The sequence below is a fragment of the Lepidochelys olivacea genome (genome assembly GCF_965140295.1).
Source record: "Lepidochelys olivacea isolate rLepOli2 genome assembly, chromosome: 1".
Lineage (NCBI taxonomy): Eukaryota > Metazoa > Chordata > Testudines > Cheloniidae > Lepidochelys > Lepidochelys olivacea.
This window is the reverse complement of record NC_140411.1, coordinates 240,841,563-240,860,102: the sequence shown is the minus strand read 5'-3', so window position 1 is coordinate 240,860,102 and position 18,540 is coordinate 240,841,563. Positions and strand designations below refer to the sequence as shown.

General features: G+C 42.5%; 1 protein-coding gene across 8 annotated transcripts in view; it reads left to right on the top strand.

The window, feature by feature from the left end:
- Window positions 1-3,315: 3,315 nt before the first annotated feature.
- CALD1 (caldesmon 1) overlaps window positions 3,316-18,540 on the top strand; it is a 245,945-nt gene continuing 230,720 nt past the window's right edge. For 4 of the 8 annotated variants that reach the window (XM_084611419.1, XM_084611416.1, XM_084611422.1 and 1 more), the window contains exon 1: window positions 3,341-3,502. The gene's annotated coding sequence lies outside the window, so the exon portion shown is untranslated. Of the gene's footprint in view, window positions 3,503-18,540 lie in introns of all 8 variants that reach the window. The other 4 variants (XM_084611417.1, XM_084611424.1, XM_084611425.1 and 1 more) reach the window with 4 other exon arrangements.

The window sequence follows — 18,540 nt, the reverse complement described above, 5'->3', positions numbered from 1 at the left end:
ATGGTCTCCGCAGAGATTTCCCAGGACTTCTAATGAAAACATTGAGATGGTATGTTCTGAGTGACTGCAATCACAGGAATTCCATGCTCGCAGCACTCAAATGTAGTCCCTGGAGCTGCTATCACAAATAACCAGGATATGTCTGCTTCCACCCCTAGCCTAACCCTAGCAAGTATGGAAGTAAGCAGCTTACAGGGCTGCTGCTTAATAGATTGGTGTTGAAGGGGCATTGAAGTTTTAGCTTCAATTCCTGCCCCGTGCCATAAATGAAGGGATGGGGTGGGAGAGGATCAGTCAGTAGTTTTTTCTCTCCTGTGCCATGACAGAAAAGGGAAGGTGAAGGAAGCCTTCCCTCCATGCCATGACATAAGAGGAGCGGGGGCTGGCAGAGTCATAGCAGAGATGGCAGGAAGACATGCCTGTAAGGTGGGGCCTAACCTTGCAAGCAGCTGCAGGGGTTACTGTTATGGTAGTTCTGTACTAGCTAATTTCTAGTATAGCGCTGCTATTGATGAAGCATATTATAATTACTTTATCAAAGGGTTTTGCATGATGCTTCTCTCCAAAGTGTGCAAAGATATTTCCACTGGAAATGAAATTTAAAAACCTTATTCATCTACGTCCTTGATTATTTTTTTTCAGAAATGTTGATGACAATTCACTAAAACCTGTGCACTTTCACTTTTTCCTCCCTGCTTGAGTGTCCCTATTTTAGAGCAAACCCCACGGTGTATTTTTGTAGTTTGAATCTTGGAATTCAAAGTTTCCTGTGGCTGAACATCACGTCACACTGTTGAATTTTCCATCTTGTCAACTTGATGTGAAATAGCCACTTTGCAGAAATTCGCTGGAAAAATGACCTTGACACACAAATGGCCTGGAACACAACAACACAGTTTGTGAAGAATCTCATTCAAAAAGCACAATTGCTTTCATCCAGCCCTAGTTATAATGTATACGTTGGCTTCCTGTTTCAGTGAACACTGCGCTCTTGCAGCAAGTCAATGACTGTGTCGGAAATAGAACTCGGGAGTCTTTCCGACTCCCAGTCCTCAGCTGTAACCATGAGCGCTCTCTAATCCTGCTCGGACACTGGAGTAGACACTTCATATATTTAAAATCCTGGAATTAAAAATCTCTGTGGCAATTTAGGGCCACTCCCCATTTGCCATAGGCTCCTGACTAGTTTAATTGACTTCAGTTGATTTTGGCTCTTAACAGCCTGAGGTTTTTAAAGCTTTTAGTATAATAGAGTTTAGACATTCTGTTCTCCCTTGTGTTAGTCAATTATAAATGTGACATCTGCTTTATCAACATACTGTGTGTGTTAGATTTTATGTTTCAAATCCTTGCCGAGACAAAGCCTCCTGCATTAGAAAAGGCATCTGAAAATGAAAATGAAAATGCGTATTTCCAAGAGCAAATACCATTTTTTCTACTTAATAAAATGCAATTGTAATATTTTTAAAAAGGGAACTAAACAACTGATATAAGCATGCTTGCTGAGATTCTGAGTTTGTGTAAATCAGCATACCTTTGGAGCTATGCCACTTTGTAACAGTTAAGCATCTAGCTCAGGGGTGGCTAGCCTGAGAAGGAGCCAGAATTTACCAATGTTCATTGCCAAAGAGCCACAGTAAGACATCAGCAGCCCCCCATCAGATCCCACCCCCCCAGCACCTCCCACCCACTGGCAGCCCCACCAAGCAGCATCTCCCCCTCCCTCCCCGCACCTCCCAATCAGCTGTTTCATGTGGTGCAGGAGGCTTGGTGGGTGGGGGGAAGAGAAGAGCGAGGGCACAGCAGGCTCAGGGGAGGGGGCGGGATGGGGTGGAGTGGGGGCAGGGCCTGTGGCAGAGCCAGGGGTTGAGCAGTGAGCCCCCCCCGGCACATTAGAAAGTTGGCGCCTGTACAAGGAACCGCATATTAACTTCTGAAGAGCCACATGTGGCTCCGGAGCCACAGGTTGGCCACCCCTGCTCTAGCTCTTTAGCTAGAGATGTACAGTGTTAAATAAGATTAGTTACCTGTCCATGGGCCAAATCTTGCTGCTTGTACTCATGTGAGTAGATTCAAATAGGCCCCATGATTGAAGGAAAAGATCCAGACTGGCATTAAAACAATAGACTTACGAACACATAAAATAGCCCACCCGGCTGCAGTGTCTTGTTATATGTATTTTCCCCTCTCACTGTGCTTTTGTACAAATTATTGTCAAATAATAAACCTGCAGAAATATCTTGTGGCTTGGGCAGTTTCTTCCGCTTCTCTCCAGTTCAGTCAGCACTTTTCTTTCAGTCTTTATTGATGTGTGTGTGTGTGTATGTATGTGTCTATATACTGTGCTATATATTTACATCCGTAAGAACAGTTACATTTCATCTCATTCTTTGCAAATACTTGATGTACCTCACTTTTTTCTGTGCATGTGTTTTGTATTTGTTCTTTTACTTCTTTAAATTACTCAGGGTAAGTAAAACCTCCAGTCAAATTCTGTGAACAGTCTGCAATTTTCTGATGCTCCACAAAAGACATTTTCAAGGTAAAGATTAATCCAAACATACTCGATTAGTGGAAAAAGACAGTTTAGTGAAAAGTGCTGTTCAGAATATATAGAGAGATGGACATTTATTAACTCAATGTTTACCTGCACTAGTCAACATTTTTTAGGATCAGTGATTAGTGTCAAAGATTTTAATGGTATCTTAAACAATTTTTAAGAACACGGACATTCTATATGCAACTTCTGCTACACTATTTGACAGGTAACCCACTTGTCTGCCAACTCCTCTTTCATGCTCCTCTCATGCTCTTGCTCTAATATTTTTGTTTCTGCAGGAAAAGACAAACAGGTTTTACATTCTCTTTCTACATATGGTATTCGTTAAAACAGTACAATGAAGTTGGTTGTGGTGTATGTGCTTTTTAAATTTTCTTTAAAATTGATGCAAAAAAATAAACGTATTTACTCTGCCCCCTTTCCTTGCAGTATATTTCCTTTTTTAAAGCTCCATTTGTGTTCAACAAGACAGCCTCTTTTCCCCAAGATTAACATTTCTTATGATTGTTCCTGACAGAGGATTTACTTTCAGAGGCCCTGCTAAGGATAACCAAAAAAGGGCATGTAGCAAGACACTTTTGGCAGCTTGCATGAATTTTCGGAGCTTTTTAGGTCTTGGTTTTCTGATGAGTGGCTTCCTGAGCATGCCTAGGGAATGACAGGCATCTCTGCAGGCAGGCTGGACCCACCTTGGCTCAAGCGTAGTCATTGGCTGCTTATTAGAATAAATTGAGAACAATGCATACCACTGGCTGCCAATTGTAAACATAAGGGATATGTAGTCACTTAGCATTGACTTTTGGGAGGGGCCAAGGAAAGTCTGTAGTTTTATTGAATAGGGCTGTGTGTTAGGCTGCTGGTGTACCTTTCTTGCTGTGCTCCTGCCTAAACAGCCAGTTATTCATTTCCTTCCTACTAGTTGAAAACTTTTCAGCTGCAGAGGTAAGGGATTAAGATACTCTTTTCCCCCACCCCAATGATCTGATTTGACTGCATTTGCTGTTTAACATCTATCCACAGTGCATGTTAAATGTAACAGAGCTGTGGAAATATACTAAAAGTGCCTGCAGCTTTTTCCCTTGGCAGATGTTCATTGTGAACCACTGTTAGTGAGAGAAGATTTCATATTTTGTTCTTCACAGAGATGTATGCTTTGCGTAGTGAGTGCAATTCCTGGGCAGAACGGAAAGGCTTCTCGTGTACAGGATAGCCCATTGTTTGTTTGGAAGGAGGCAGAAACCCAGTTGGGCCAGCATTAATGAGTCGGTACCACACAGTGGTATTCTTGGGGACGCTTGCCCATGGAACAAAAGCCTATTCATGTTTTCTTTTAAAGTGCATTTAAAGGAGTGATTGAAATAAGATTTTGAAGGCTAACAGACTGTCTTGCTTTTCATTTTGCAACCTAAGAGCTAGGCTATTAAAGTAGCAAAAATCTAAAGGCAGAGCAGGCAGGGAAAACATTGTCACTGATTTGATATTTGCTGAAACAGATGTCTATTATGGCTGTCTTTCAGAAAAGTATTGTTGACAATAGACTGCATCCGTTTTTGTTTTCAGACTTACCATGCAGAGCAGCATATTGCCAGAATGTTTCTTATGAAGCAGTCTTTCCTGAGAAAAGAAAGGGTGGGGGGGGGACCCAAACTGTTCATGGGTGGGACTGGAGCTTTGTGTGTGTGTGTGTGTGACTGCTATTCCAGAAAGAGAGGAAGCAGACTTTCATTTCAATCTACTTTTGACATGCTCGTACAGTTGTGTTGTGCAAGCCTGATAGCTGATACTAGTGACATTTTGTGTAGCATGGAATTCCTCGTAAGAAGGAATGATAGGGGCATAAAGATAGAGAGGGGCAAGATTAGCTGTAGAATGATTGGGGAGCGGGGGGGGGGAGAGGGAGCGAGTGGGAGGAAGACCTGATAACTCCTGACCAAACTCACAGATATGTCAAAGGTGATTATTCTCCCATGCCCTGTGTCATTTATTTATGGAAAGGATGCACAAAATAATTTTTTAAAATAACTTTTCTACAGCATGTGGCTTCTTCTGAGGACTTCATGTTTTCGGGAAGGTTTCCCTCCCCCCCTTCCTCCCCACTAAAAGGCTTGTTGGAGAATATTCTATGAAAATGACACATTTTTTCCCTTGGAAACATCTAGAAGAAACAAACTGTGGGGGGAGAATTTCTTTTGTAGTGTCTTTCATATAACATATTCTAAATGAATTTGCTAGTACAGCCAAGCATTAAATAAGTCTGAGATCAGCACCCTTTCTTTTTCTAATTATATTTACAGCTTGGGGTGTGTGTATATGTATATGTGCCGTTGCAATATTTTGCATTTGGAATTGGGAAATATCAGGCGAGCCTGAAATTGCTTTCTTGAAAACCACTCAAAATGGACTTTTCTTGAGATGCATTACAAATACAGTGAAAGCTGTTTTTTGTGCTCATTCAAGGGACTGACAAAAAATAATCTGTTAATGGAAGTGGCTTTCTGAAAAAGGGGGAACAGAGCAGTTATCAGTATATTTGGGGAAGCTTATGGGTCTGTCTCTATCTTCAGATGACTGTTTAAGGAGGATGATGATATTCAATAAAACCTACACATGTAACTGTAATGTTTGGCATTTGGTTGTCATGATGGTACTGGGAGAAATATTGGACAGGTTGTTTGAGGACAGAAGGCAAATTGAAGTCATTTGTATTTCCTGAAAACTTCTCATTGTTGCACCATGAAATGACAAGGGACCCAACCCAATCTTGCAGCCCTTATTCACATGATTAGTCTTGGGTGAAATCAGTACATTCATTAACAAATACACGATCAGACTCAAGGAGAGTAGATGTAATGGCTTGCCACATCTAAATACACTTTGTCAATGAGCAAAGTACAATGTAAAGTTGCTACTTTATACTACTGCAACCCTATTTTTCAACATTGAACAGCATAAAGGAATGGAAAACTCAGTATTTTGCACTCAATATCATTATGAAACATTTTGAATTTTACAGGGTAGATGGTCAGTTTCCTTCCATGCAAGGTGACGCAGAAGGGAAAAGATGCACTAAAATGGGGGTCTCTGTGTTCCTCAATTCCTCATTCACTGGGCCATGTGTGGAGGCTGCAATAGGTGTGTTTACCAGCAGTGTTTCATATCAGTACAAAGTGTGGAGGGCAGTACTGTGATTCAATGAAAGGTGCTGCTTTGGGGATTGTTAAAGGGCACCTGTGTACAGAGATGACATGAAAGAGGACACAGTGGCAGTGATGGAATGAACTCTCCTTGTTGAATAGCGATGGGACCAATGACTCTAAGAGCTAGGAGCAGGACATGATAGGGCAATAGAACTGGGCATTCTTCTGTTTTGCAGACTGCTAGCAGGGACAGTGGTCTCTGTGGCATTGAGACATGGGTGTCAGTTACATTATCTGAACAGGTTGCTGTTCTGGTTCTCAACTGGGGGTCTGCGGTCCCCTGGGGGGCTCTGAGCAGGTTTCAGGGGGTCTGCCAAAATAAACTGGGCTTCAGCCCGGGCGGCGGGGCTCAGGGAGAGAGTGCCACCTCCATCCCCTGACTCACCTCAGCAGGCCACCAAGCTTGTCTGGGTTGGCCAGGATGGGCGGGTAAATCAAAACTTGCAGCATCACTGCAGAAGAGAGATCTCTCCCTGCTATAAGAAGGGATTGCCTCTCAGCCATCGACTTCATGAGCAGGCAGCAGCTAGCCAAGGATACACATCACTGCTCTGCCCTGCTACGTTGGCACTTCAGGGAGCAGGGCCAAGTGGAAAGCTGAAATCTGGGGGGCGTGTGACCCCTCATGTCCCCTCATGCATCACCCGTGGTTGGGGTTCCACAAGTTTGTCTGTTTAAGTTTAGGGGTCCCTGGGTAAAAAAGGTTGAGAAACACTGCTGTGGCAGGAGCCCGTCTAGCATTGCTTCCACCTCTCCCCATACAGAAGTGGAGGTTCTGCATCCACTGTTCTGTATTCAAACTCTGGTGCATGAGTAGGGATGGAGGGCATCCGTGCACAGCATTGCTTAACAGCCATGGCTAGCCTTACATGATACGGCCCTCCCGCATTTCCTCCTGACTGCTGGTGCAATGAGTAGAGGTTTATCTGGACCAACAGGCACCGAAGTATGCTGCAAAAGATCTAACAAACTGGATATGCTCTAAAATGTGCTCTTGTTATCTCTGGTAGCTTTTTAAAAAGTGGATTGTACAGCTGGGAAAGAAACTGAGTGCCGTTCATTTTTATTTGCCAACACTCCCCACATCTGCTCACCTTTCTAGCAGTCTGTAGGCTCTGTGCACATGAGCATTGTCAGAACAGGGAGGAGTGCACTGGGCACACGAGGTGGCATAGTTTGTGTTAAAAAAAGGAGCACTAGTGGCACCTTAGAGACTAACCAATTTATTTGAGCATAAGCTTTCGTGAGCTACATGCATCCGATGAAGTGAGCTGTAGCTCACGAAAGCTTATGCTCAAATAAATTGGTTAGTCTCTAAGGTGCCACAAGTGCTCCTTTTCTTTTTGCGAATACAGACTAACACGGCTGCTACTCTGAAACCTGTCATAGTTTGTATTGTTTTGTGCAGTGTGTGGTGTATTTTCTCCTCTTTTCTATAATTCATATTGGGTCAGGTCTTCACCTGGTGTAAATTGATGCACATCCATTAAAGTCAATGGAACTATGGAGGATTTGACCCACTGAATTTAGTTACTATGCAAGAACAAAGAGGTGAAAAAAAAGTGTGTGTGTATATATAAGGGTATGTCTACACTAGAGATAGAGGTGTGACTTCCAGCTCAGATAGACATACCTGTGCTAGCGGGCTACCAATAGAAGCATGGCTGTGAGGGCATGAGTAGCGGTACTGGCTAGCTGCCCCAAGTACATACTTAGGGTTTCAGATGGGATTGTACTAGCCCCTCTCACCACTTCTGCTGCTGTGGCCATCCTGCTATTTTTAGAATACTGTCTTGATTAGAGCTAGCCAGGGTATGGCTACCTAACAAGGAAATTATACCTCCAGCTCCAGTATTGACATACTCTAAGAAAGAGAGCAAGAGGCTGAGAATACAGTATTAGCTGTCAATCTTCAGTACCCTACATCAAATCCCATGGGAACCAGAGAAAGGGTGTGTGTGTGTGGGGGGGGGAATACCCCCAAAGTTACTATTGTTTTCTGGGTCAAATCCTACAAATCTTCCGTTGCCTTCAAGGGGAATGTCATGCATTGAGGGTTTGCAGAATTGGGCCCCAGATGAGTAAAACCTGAGGCAGGCAGGATGACTACTTTAAAGAATGTTAGTAGAATGTTGGCTAATGCTATTGCTACTAGTCACAGTAGGTTTCATCCTTTCAAAAAATGCCTGTTCTTTATAATAACTTAATGGAAACTCTCATAACAAAATAGTTGTTTCCTTACTAAAATTCCCTTCATCGGACATATATACGGATTTGTGCGTGTGCACACGGATGGGTTGGCTGAGATTGGTACTGAGCTTTTGGCTATTTTAGAAGGACTGAGTGGTGATTGGATATAGCTGCACTTTAGTATGTGTGGCTTGTACGTATAATGCCATATACTGTGTGTGTGTGCTTGCGTGTATGTAATTATAGCCATTGCTGGCCTCAAAGAAAATGGTCAGAGAAGGATCTAACTGAAGTTGAAATTTGACTCAAAGGCATTTGAAGATCAGATTAGATTTGACCTTTCTGGATGAAACATTGAGGTCACTGAGGTCACATGACTGTTGAACTATGTAACTCTTTATTTTCAGCTTTCTTCTGAAGCTTGTGTATAAATTAGCTAATCAATATCAAGTGGAAGGGAAGAGTTGAGCTATTTTGTTTGGCAACATTTAGACTTAAAAAAAAATATGTATACCTCCTACTGGTCCCAAAATATGACTTGATAAATCCAGAAGACGAGGGTACATAACTTATTTAGATAGGAAACTGAATATATATGTATAACGATATGATTATCATCATTTTGACCCTCACTAAAAAAAATTCTTTTGTCTTTTAACAAATGTTTTTTGGGAGTGAATCTGGTACTGGTGAATGTGGATGGATTGACAGCCCTTGCAACTAACATTTCTCTGCAGAACTGGCAAAGCAGCAGCAATTCAGCTACCAACCGTGCTGCTTTTCCAAAGCATCTCAACCCATCTGTAAGGGAATGTGTGACGAGCTCCTTCTCCAGGCCCATTCAGTCTTTCATCTCTCTGCTCACGCTACCAATGAGAATGGTATATGAACAGTAGCAGTCGTGGTGGAGCACTAGGTAGAATTCTAATCTTTTCGCTACCATCTCCCCCCCCCCCAATGTATTTGACTGGACAGAGTTAGGGAAACCATTTTTAATTACTGAGTGGACTGGTAATCATGTTCTTAAAATGCCAGAGTAACAATCAGGAGATCTGGATTCTGTTCCAGGATCTGCTATAACCTTCTTGCAAATCATTTCAGCTCTCTACCTCAGTTTCCATATCTGTAAAATAAATCCTTCCCCTATGAACTAGGTACACTAAGGTTATTAAGGCTTAATTCATTCGTATTTTGTAACATGCTTTGAGGTCGTGGAATGGAAGTCCAAAGTCGTGCTGGTAATACTTATTTTTTGAGAGAGTCTTTTAGACACTATATGCTATACATTCTCCTTAGTGGAAAGTCCAGTGGACTCCATTAGATTAGGACTTCAGTTAGTCTGTTTGGGCTGCTCCTGGAGGGACCAGTGGGCTAACAGAGTAATTTGCTTCCAAAACAAAGCAGAACCAATAGTAACCAGTTGAAAATGGTTAGCTGGAACTTCAATTAGGGTCAGTGGCGCAGGCTTTCAGAATTACACAGGTACACAGGGTTTGCCCAGTTACTGCATCTGCATGTGCAAGCGTAAATGTAAAGGAGTTGGCGGCTGTGATTGCAGAGCCATTGGCCATTATCTTTGAAAACTCATGGCGATTGGGGGAAGTCCCGGACGACTGGAAAAAGGCTAATGTGGTGCCCATCTTTAAAAAAGGGAAGAAGGAGGATCCTGGGAACTACAGGTCAGTCAGCCTCACATCAGTCCCCGGAAAAATCATGGAGCAGGTCCTCAAGGAATCAATCCTGAAGCACTTACACGAGAGAAAAGTGATCAGGAACAGTCAGCATGGATTCACCAAGGGAAGGTCATGCCTGACTAATCTAATCGCCTTCTATGATGAGATTACTGGTTCTGTGGATGAAAGGAAAGCAGTGGATGTATTGTTTCTTGACTTTAGCAAAGCTTTTGACACTGTCTCCCACAGTATTCTTGTCAGCAAGTTAAAGAAGTATGGGCTGGATGAATGCACTATAAGGTGGGTAGAAAGTTGGCTAGATTGTCGGGCTCAACGGGTAGTGATCAATGGCTCCATGTCTGGATGGCAGCCGGTATCAAGTGGAGTGCCCCAAGGGTCGGTCCTGGGGCCGGTTTTGTTCAATATCTTCATAAATGATCTGGAGGATGGTGTGGATTGCACTCTCAGCAAATTTGCGGATGATACTAAACTAGGAGGAGTGGTAGATATGGTGGCAGGTAGGGATAGGATACAGAGGGACCTAGACAAATTGGAGGATTGGGCCAAAAGAAATCTGATGAGGTTCAACAAGGATAAGTGCAGAGTCCTGCACTTAGGACTGAAGAATCCAATACACCGCTACAGACTAGGGACCGAATGGCTAGGCAGCAGTTCTGCGGAAAAGGACCTAGGGGTGACAGTGGACGAGAAGCTGGATATGAGTCAACAGTGTGCCCTTGTTGCCAAGAAGGCCAATGGCATTTTGGGATGTATAAGTAGGGGCATAGCCAGCAGATCGAGGGACATGATCATTCCCCTCTATTCGACATTGGTGAGGCCTCATCTGGAGTACTGTGTCCAGTTTTGGGCCCCACACTACAAGAAGGATGTGGAAAAATTGGAGAGAGTCCAACGAAGGGCAACAAAAATGATTAGGGGTCTGGAACACATGACTTATGAGGAGAGGCTGAGGGAACTGGGATTGTTTAGCCTGCAGAAGAGAAGAATGAGGGGGGATTTGATAGCTGCTTTCAACTACCTGAGAGGTGGTTCCAAAGAGGATGGTTCTAGACTATTCTCAGGGGTAGAAGATGACAGGACAAGGAGTAATGGTCTCAAGTTGCAGTGGGGAGGTTTAGGTTGGATATTAGGAAAAACTTTTTCACTAGGAGGGTGGTGAAACACTGGAATGCGTTACCTTGGGAGGTGGTAGAATCTCTTTCCTTAGAAGTTTTTAAGGTCAGGCTTGACAAAGCCCTGGCTGGGATGATTTAACTGGGGTTTGGTCCTGCTTTGGGCAGGGGGTTGGACTGGATGACCTCCTGAAGTCCCTTCCAACCCTGATATTCTATGATTCTATGATTCATTTACACTTGTCATGTTAAATGCATGTTCTGAAAATATGGGTGGAGAGAGGAGACCCTTTTTTAATATTGCAGAGATGGTCTAAATGCTTGGATGACAAATAACTCTAAACAAACTTCTGAACATTTATCCGCTTGTCATTGCACATATGATGGGAGCATTTGCGATCAGAACCACAGTAGCTAGAACAGGCTACAATGGGTAAATACCCTACTTGGAAAAGATTGCACTGAGTGGAAACTTCATTACATATTTCCAGTCCCTACGTCTACAGAATACAAATAGAGGTTTTCCCCCAGATGTGTTGCAGCGGGTGTGAAGCAAAAAGGAACTCTCCCATTCACACACCTTCTTCTGGTTTATATCCTGAAATAGAAAAAAATCATATGGGGAATTTAGCTTCTTTTTATAAATATATTTGTGGAGAACGTAACGTTTTACCCTTAATGCTCTGCTTGGATCTATTCCAGTGGATATTTTTACAGCCTAATAAATAAAAAAAGGTTGGGAATATTGTTAAATGCATCAAGACAACTTGGTGTCACACACACACGCACACACGCGCGCACCTCCCATAAACCCCCCTTCAAGAAACTGGATATTTGAAGGACAGGGAAACAGATTCAATTTAAGATGAACGTTTTAAGGTTAGATAGTTTGGGGCAATGCTGCAAATTGGGAAAATTATAGGATTCACTATTTATAGAATTCTCATAATTTTCATGGGAGTAAGGAGGGATACTGGAAATATGACAGTTCTTTAACTAATGGGTCGAGGAGAAAACTTTCCCTGTGGGTTACTCTATAACTACCTACTGCAGGGTTCCTTGGCACCTTCCTCTGAAGCAGCTGGCTGTAGCCACTGCCGGAGACGGGGTACTGGACTAGATGGACCACTGCACTGGTCTGATCCTGAATAGCAGTTGCTGCGTTCCTTTAAATTTCAAGGTTCAGTCCTGCAGCCCTTACACAGGCCAGGCTCCCATTGCCTTCAAAGGGAATTTTTACCCAAGAAAGGACATTGTGATCTGTTTGTTTCTTATTCGCAGGGCTTCGATGTTGGCATTCTGCTTATGTAAATGTCAATGCTGTAGAGCACGTTACTACTCTTCGCGTATCTTTGCCTCAGATAGGGAATGGCTGAGTACCATTGCCTCATATAGGCAATGGCTGAGTACCTTTTTGGGGAGGGAACCATTTCACTGTAGCAGTGTTCACAGGGGAAAAGGAACACTGCTACAGTGAAATGGTTCCCTCCCCAAAAAGTCACCATGGTCAAAATATTCCTTTCTTTTCATCCCATAAGCAATGGCAGGACATCTCATTACTCCTTGCAGTTTCAGGGGATGCTAACAGCTGGTGGAGTTCCTTGGCAAGTCCATATATTAATTTCTATTAAGAGCAGCAGCAGCAGCAGGAACAATTTCTATTCAATCCCCTGGGATTAGCAAGAGCTAAGAGATTCCTCTTTACTCCTCTCCTCCCCCTGCCACCCCAACTCCACAATGAGCTAGTGACACCCTCCCTTCCCCTCCTCTGCTCTGTTATGAAACCCCATTGATTTAAAAAGCAATGGTGCTTGTTAGCACTAGGGCTGAATTTGGTATCTTGGTTGCAAAGGGCAGAGGTTTGGGAAAATGGTTTGTGGAACTTTTTGCAAACCTTGAAAAAGGATCTGGTTGGGATAGGATTGAGATATGGGGGAAGATTCTGGTCAGCTGTTATTTTATCTGAATAGCTTCTCCCATCCACTGCTGATAACACAAGATGCCTAATGGCACATGGCAAAATTCTTCTCTTGGATCCACGCACAGCTTCAGCGCTCTGATGTTCTGCCTTCATATTGCCTGTGGGTAGAGAGAGAGGAGCTCCAGGCATGTGGGGATAGCAGAATGTCAGAGTTTAGATTCTTTGTGCGCCTCTGAGAGCAGAATTTAACTTTAGATACATGGCCATTCCCCTGCTATGAAAATGATGGGTTCCATTCAGATGTCTGATAAGCTACAGCTGTTGCTTTGCAACTTCAGTCTTTAAAATCCAGTTTTGTTTGAAGTATGTCATTTTAATTGCTATAAATATGAATGAGTGTTTGTGATCCAGTTGAAATATTGCCATGCATTTTTGTGGCTGGTATACAGTACACAGATAAAAGAAGCCTAATTCAAATCCTTTTTTTAAACTTAAAACATCAGTTATCCAAATTCTGCTGTTAATTACACTGGTGTAAATCTGATGTTTGGTGTAAATGAGAACAAAATTCGGTCCAGGTTTTAACTTGGACAGCTTTTGCCCAGATTTTGATCTTAACTTTCACCAGTTTTACACTGGTGAAACTCCATTGCCAGCGAATGATCTTTATCCTGGGCCTGATTCTGATCTAAATGATCCTGGTATAAATCTGGAGTAACTCTAACTTCAGAGAGATTTATGATGGGATAATTGAGTTCAGAATCTGGCCCACTCTCTCTGTTTCATGTACATCATGGGTCTGCAAAAACTCGGGTCAAAATTATTCCCACATTCAATAATAACCATTCATCAAAAAACAATATTTCATATAAGATAGGGCATTGCAAAATCAAAAGCCAAGTAAAATTCCATTGCTCATTCGTTCCCCGTTGATTAAAAGGCACTGCCATATATGGAAAGGTCTGAGCTTTATTCACTTTAACTGCAATAGTAAATGGCTTGCTCACTGGACACCCTATACAAACAAGGGATAACCCATTGGGAGTTGTGGCTTTTCAGAGTAAAAAAGGAAAAACAGCAGAATAGTAGTGTTTGCAACTTCTTCTACTAAAGGTGCATTAAAAACTCTGTTACTGGTTTTTGTTCTTGTAGTTAGATCCCTGAGATATAAATTGTTGTATGTAGTGCAGGTTTAAAATACCACAGGCCACATCTTCAGCTGGTCTGAATCAGCATCGATCCATTGAAGTCAGTGGAACTGTGCAGATTTGCAGTGGCTGAGGTTCTGGCACAATGGATGAAATCCTCCTCTCATCCATGGATAGAGATGCACGGAAATGCTAAATCCAGTTGACAGAGGGGGAGAGGCTGTGGAGAGTCCTTTGTGGGGAGGGAGACAGTTCTCACCCCTTGTGTGTGCTGTCTCTGTAGAACCAGAGAGAGGGCTTTTGGGGCAGAAAAAGATCAATGCACACAGATCCTCACACTAAAACTCTCTGCCTAATGGTTTAATAGAGGCTGTGCAATGGTTCATTTGGTGTTCCAGAGCCTACAGGAAAAGACCCTTACCTACCCTCAAATGCCCATAGTAAAATAATGCACAGACAGGTTAATACATTAAGTCATCAGAATATATGTGCATTTACTTTTTGCCACTGTGATTTATTTTCTTTATGCGTGTGTGGGATTTTTTGGCCATCAAAGTCCTGAGACAGAAAATAACAAAACCACTATACAATTGCATGTGTGTTTCACGGGAAGAAAGATAGGAAGGTTGCTGCAGCGAGGAAATTTTATACAGGATCTGCTCCCTGCCAGAATTCTCAGGTTGTTTAAAATAAATTGGAAATAGAATGATCTGTGCCATGTTGATAGATTTGGAGACTATGGACTAGTTTCTGATCTTGGTGACATTGATAGGAATCAACGGAATTTGGGGGGAGGAATAGCTCAGTGGTTTGAGCATCAGCCTGCTAAACCCAGGGTTGTGAGTTCAATCCTTGAGGGGGCCATTTAGGGATCTGGGGCAAAAATTGGGAATTGGTCCTGCTTCAAGCAGGGGGTTGGACTAGATGACCTCCTGAGGTCCCTTCCAACCCTAACCTTCTATGATCCAATGACGCAGTGTTTCCCGAACTTGGGACACCGCTTGTTCAGGGAAAGCCCCTGGCGGGCCCGGCTGCTTTGTTTACCTGCCGCATCCGCAGGTTCAGCCAATCGCAGCTCCCACTGGCCGCAGTTCACCGCTCCAGGCCAATGGGGGCTGCGGGAAGTGGTGGCTGGTACGTCCCTCGGCCTGTGCCGCTTCCCGCAGCCCCCGTTGGCCTGCAGCGGTGAACCGCGGCCAGTGGGAGCCACGATCGGCCGAACCTGCGGACGCAGCAGGTAAACAAACCGGCCCGGCCCGCCAGGGGCTTTCCCTGAACAAGCGGCGTCCCAAGTTTGGGAAACAGTGCAATGACGGATAAAGTTTTAAGGCCAGAAGACCCAGTAGATCATCTAGTCAGACCTCCTGTATAACGGAGGCCATTGAATTTCACCTGGTTACCCCTGTATTGAGCCCAGTCACTCCTATGAGTTCTGAGAACTTAAAGTGGCATAGCTGAAATCAGAATCTGGCCTCCTATATTCTTTTTAGTCACAGAATAGGCACAATACAGGTAGCAGTATTACAAGTTTCCCTCACTGCCCCTCCAAAGTGCTGTCAATCCTTTCATGAAGGGACCACAACTAAGTGAGAGAGACTAGTTCAGCCTCCATGCTCAAACATCTCTGGGCCTCTCCATGATTTCCACCAAGCGTATCAGTTCTGGCAATTGGCTTTTCAATATGGATATTGGTCTATTGGGAACTGGATAGAGACTCAATTCGCATGGGTTGCCTGCCATCAGATGGTAACACCTTTGTCATTACCAGTCTGGGCTGGATATGAACCAGCAACCTAAGCGTAGTTTGGTTTCTCAGAGCCAGAGAATTTCTCTCTGAGATACGGTGCCACTTCTGTTTACAGGTTATGGAAAATAACCATTGTTCAGTAACCTATTCAGCTATTTATAAAGTTTCAAATAGCTAACCTGCGGAGGGCAGGTTTTTTGATAGGAAGTTGACATTCCCAGCTCTTTCGAAAGTCTAGATTTGTTAAGTCAAGGGGATGGTGTGGAGAAGTTGCATTTAGATTGTAAATTAAATGGTTCTTGTAAATCAGTTTTTTCAGAACTACTGAGGAAGCATCATTTGATCATTCCTAGTGTGAGCCTGAAGCCATTCCTAGTGGTGTCAATTGGGTTCCATAAGAACATTAATAAAGTCAAAAATAGCCACTGTCAAGCATCAAATTTATAATAATACATATACTAATGCCAAGTTGTTTTTCAGGGTGTTTCAAATGCATCATGGAGCCACTTATGAAACCAAAACAACAGAATATCTGGTCTTCTCATAGTGTTTTCTCCAAACAGGAACTGAATTACTGTGGGGAAAATCCTACCTTATTTCATATTCTCAAGTGGCTCCCTGAGACACTGGAAAAGCCCTTCAATAACAAATATATCAGGGTACAGCGGGTATTGCTGGATTGCAAATGTTTATTTCATCCATATGGTTTTCAGTCTTTGAAGGCTCAAACATAGGAGGTGAGGCTATTAAAGGAAATTTATATGGTGCATGTTTTAGAGCGAGTTCATTTAAAAAACCCCACTAACAACCGGAATTTGTAGGTGAATGTAGTGCCTGTGAAAGCTCGAACCTGGTACTCTGATGCGTCTATTGCGTAGCTTGGTCACTGTGCCTAAGTCCTTAGCCTGGTGAGTCCCCCCTGTTGATGTGTGGGTCTCTTAGTAATGGTTGCCAACTAGGTCACATTTTGCAGTGAGGTTGTTTTGATTTGAACTAACAGGAGTTTTAGGATCACACCAACTAATGCATTTTTTTCACTTGAGACCTAACTCAAAATTTGTAATCGGGCCTCCTCCCAAAGGGGCTAAAGTTTAGTGCACTGCCTACCAAACTAAAAATGTTTAGAGTACCATTCCTTAAGTGTCTGTCCCAACAAATTCACAAATCATCTGTGATGAATAGTGATTTTTTTTTCATTCACGGCATCGTGGATGGATGTGAAACCAGTTTTTAGAAGCAACATGTAGCTATCAAATAGTTAAAATGGGGGTGGGTGGAACTCCATATTTGTTTGTCTTCTATATCAGCACATCAGATAAGTCGTCTGTCCATGTTTAGTAAAAAATGAGGGGAAAGTGTGTCCCTTGTAAGGAACAGACTGTGCTTGGTGACAGATTGTCTGTCTGTCTGATTTACACCACGAAATACAGTTGTACTATATAGCCAAAAGTTTGGGGATCAGTGTGACCCTAAATAGGATTGGACCCTAAATAGGGACTTTGCTGATTTTCAGTGGGATGCTCCTATAATTGAGAGCAGAACTTAGCTATGTGTGTTCAGTGCTTTTCCATGATTTAGACTTGAACACCAAAGGTTGAGGCCATAAAAAATAGACAAGAGAAATACATTAGATCATCTCGTTCATTCTCCCCAGCACATGCCGGATGGTTTCTATGGTATATTCACACGTGTTTTGTCCATAAACACTTCTGTTAACAAAATATAAAATCTGTAGTTTTTTGGATGAGAAGTGGGATAGCTTGCTGCATTCTGTAGTTTTCAGCAGGAGAAAATAGCCATCACTTTCAAATGTATTTCTTGGTCTGTGGATATTGCTCGTGCAAATTCAGTGCAGAAATCCTAATGAATGGAAACTTGGAGATAAGCTAATAGTGGTCATTTTATTAAGGACATGGGTCTGATGTGATCTCACACTGGTTTAATACTAGTGTTACCTCACTGACTTCAATGGCATTACTTTTGATTTACATGGATGAAAGTGAGATCAGAATCAGGCCCAGAGTCCTTGTGAGACTTTCTCGGAGACTTATTTCAAGGAATTTTTTTTTAAACTCAGGCATGTCAACACATAGCAATAAATAAATGAGGGAACCTGAGAATAAGGGCCAAATTCTGCTTTCAGTTACACCTGTGTAAATCTGGAGTAACTCCTTTGAAGCCAATGGAGACTTTCTCCTGCAAGGTCCCAGACAAAGTGCTATCTCTAATGCCAACATGGATCACCTCCATATTAGAACTGCAATTGTGTCACATTCAAACATCCAAAGAACCCTTTTTTGTGCTTTTCAAGTTGTTGATTAACATTTATCCAAATCAGCCAAAAATACAGCATAAATCTCCTTATGTGCCGTTGTTTTAGTTGGCAAAAATCAAAGCAAACATTTGACTAAATTCTAGTTATTTTTCCAGTCAAACCGTTCTTTGGGATTGTGCAAGAATATGTTGCACATTGGGTACTTAAAGTGCTGCAAAAACAGTTTTTACTCCAAAAAGGGAGAAATACTAGAGACACCATGAACTCCATGAGGGACTTCACTTTTGTGATTGATTTTTTTTAACATGGAAGGAGCTCATATTATGGTGGTGGGCAGCAGTCTAAAACAGTAATGTAGGTAGATAAACTAGATAGTTGTGTCATTATTACACTTGGCTTTTCTAGCTGTGTATTTCCCCATATGTAAAGTGAATTGATCAAGGCCAAAGAAGATATCAGCAACAGACATGCTTTTAGAATTCATGACGCTCTATTATGTGTGTCACATCTCACTCCATATTCTTTATGAAAATATGCTTATGATATGAACATAGTTGAGATATACTTTATGCAAGATGGCTCATGTGAGATATCATTGGAAAGGTTATGACTTAGTGAATGTGATTATCCAATTTGTATGCTGGTATCATTTCTGTATCTGAAGTTAGGAATATTGACTATGTATCTGTATTTCAA